The sequence below is a fragment of the Pteropus alecto genome, unplaced genomic scaffold, assembly GCF_000325575.1.
Source record: "Pteropus alecto unplaced genomic scaffold, ASM32557v1 scaffold72, whole genome shotgun sequence".
Taxonomy (NCBI): domain Eukaryota; kingdom Metazoa; phylum Chordata; class Mammalia; order Chiroptera; family Pteropodidae; genus Pteropus; species Pteropus alecto.
This window is the reverse complement of record NW_006436811.1, coordinates 6,394,949-6,397,796: the sequence shown is the minus strand read 5'-3', so window position 1 is coordinate 6,397,796 and position 2,848 is coordinate 6,394,949.

Sequence of the window (2,848 nt, the reverse complement as noted above, 5' to 3'; positions counted from 1 at the left end):
GGCTTCTTCACTGAGATTACGAACATGTGCACATTTGTTCCTGTGTGCTTTTGGACATTAATTTACTAGAAACTGAATTGAGTCCAAAGTCTATTTCTATTCTGGCAGAGTAGCATGCCAGAGCTTTTCTTCTTTATGTACTTTTGGCATATGTTCAATTATAATTAATTCTTAAAAATAATATTATTTCAATACCGTTCTAGTTTGAAGACATTAAGTATCACCAAAGTTTATTTGCACGAATAAGGAACTAAGCCATGTCTAAAAAGTGGTGAAAGGAGAGGCTGGTTTTGGGGTAGTAAGAAGAGGAGGTAAGAATTGTCAAGTACAGCAATGAATCCAAGAGACTTCTTTTTGTACTTGCAAGGCAGTGTGATTTAATGTAAATATATTACTATTATACAATCCACACACTTACCACTACCTGAAATATCACTTATTTGTTTCCTTTTGTGTTTTCAATATTCACTATTAGAACATAAACTTTGTTTTCTTTTCTGCCTGGTATATAGTGGTAACTTAATGAGTATTTACTGAATTAATAATACACTTTCAAGATCTGTGGTAACTACTATGTGCAATATCGTGCTAGTGATACTGAAAATATATCAAGAAGCAATGCCTAGATCACATGTAGTAATCAGAAAGGCGTAAAGGATAACTTATAACAAAATGTAAAAAAATTGCTGGAGAAAATGATTTTTTTGGTAAGTGTGTTCAGATAACCAAGAGATTCACATGGTTTAATGACAGATGTCTTTGTGTAGGCACTGGCACTTGAACTTTGCCTTGGGTGATGTGTCATATATTATATATGGTGCAATATAAGGTAATCATTACACATGTTACAATACAGGGTAAATATGTACTAGTCATCCCATATTACAATACAGGGAAATCGTGAGACTGGATGCTCTGTCTGTTGGGACTGCGAACAATTTTTTTTTTTATTAGAGCAGAGAGTATAAATGAAAAGTAATTTGGAGACATGCGTACAATTATAAATGTTCTTAAAAAGATGAGGGACATTTTTTCCTGATTTAGTACACAAATGAGTGACATAATGAAAGAGGTATTTTAAGAAAATGAGTCTAGCAGTGATATTTAGGATATTTAGGGACGTTGTTGGAGTCTGAAACCTAGGTGACCACTTAAGAGATGATCGCAGTAATTTCTATATTAGATCATAAGGGCATAATGGCATAGTCACAATGGAGTAAGGCAAAATTCAAAAGACATTATAAAAGAAGAATCAGAAATTCGTAAGTAACTGGAGTAGAAGCTGAAGGGGAGCGATACGCCAAAAGTGATTAGAAGGTTTTGGTTCAGAGCGACAAGGAGAATGCTGTGTCTTCTAGATAGAGAAGTGTGGAGGGAGAATTGGTTATGAGGAAGATGGCAGAGTTTGATTTAGTGTAGACACAGCTGGGTGAATGGATGAACTCAAACACATATACACCCCAATACTTTTTTCTTTAGGCACACAAACAGAGTTCAAGGATAATTTTCCAGTGCATCTCAGTAAGCGTTGGCTGACAGGGTCCCACCCAAAGTAAGGAAACCTTGCTGCCATCGTTTTGGTTTGACGTGTACGTGCAGCCTGTTAAAATGTGTTTGATTCTCACACTTATTATTTAATTTATAGCTAGCTAGGTGTCTTCTTTCAATTCTGTTTAAAGACTTACGACTTAAGAAAGCTTCTCTATCTCTGGTCGCCATTTTGCAGGTGATTAATTCATTCAAGATTACTTATTTAGCACTTATGATGTGCCAGAAAAAAAAAAAGCAAGGTGATAGAGATCCAGCTGCAAAAAAGAAAAGCCATGTTTCCTACTGCCTAGAAAGGAGATGATGTCCAGCTGAGGTCTTTGAGGTGAGTGGGAGTAAATCAGGCCAAAAGAAGAGAGAAGCAGAGTGTCCGAGACAACTTGGGCAGCATGTGTAAAAGCCTGAGAGAATTGAGCCTGGCACAGTCAAGGGGTGGCTCAGTATGACTGAATGGCACATTCTCAACATGATTATAATTTTGGTCCTTCGCCTTGGCTTCTATGGCTTGTATCAGTGCATAAAAAGTAGATCCATTTCATAGGGGGGAATCAAAATAAGTAAATTAATTAATTAAATATAATGAATATGTGTAAAGTTGATGGTATACAAGTTTACATAAAAATAAATAACCTGACATTTTTGATCAAGAGGAACTTAGCAAATAATCTATCTTTTTTTTATAGAAGTGATTCTTGTGGCCTCCTGGTTATCTAAAGGTCCTATTGCACTCATTATACTTGGAGAAAAGTGTAATAGAATATTTTGTACCATGACAAAGTTCTACACAATGCTGCTTGATATGCAAACATAGGAAAGAAAAAAATAATTTGCAAGTGGAGTTCAGAAACCTTCTGGAAAATGAGACTGAGACCTCAAATTTCAAATCTTTGGGGTCAAAAGTTAGGGAAACCCATTGGGGTGGCTGCAAGGAGAAGACATTAGTGACTCTGAAAGGGAACTTTAATCCAGTGACCTGAGTGTTGAGAGGGAGGGCAGACCTGGCAGCATGTGTGGCTGAGGTTAAGGGCCCTCAGGACTGGGACTCCTAGGACTGTATTGTGTTGACAGGAAAAGTACTACAAATAAGAACATAAAGTCAGTATAGCTTGAGGCCCACAGTGATAATGGAAAAGTTTCTGTTAAAAAGTACAGAATTAATTCTCAACAATGATGAGAATTATTGTGAGAGAAACAGTAGCAGTAATGAACAAGACAGTCTCCATTTTTTTCTTGTTGAGGGGTTTAGAAAGTGAATTGGCCTGCATTAGACCCAGTTGTGGATCAGGATGAGTGAATAATC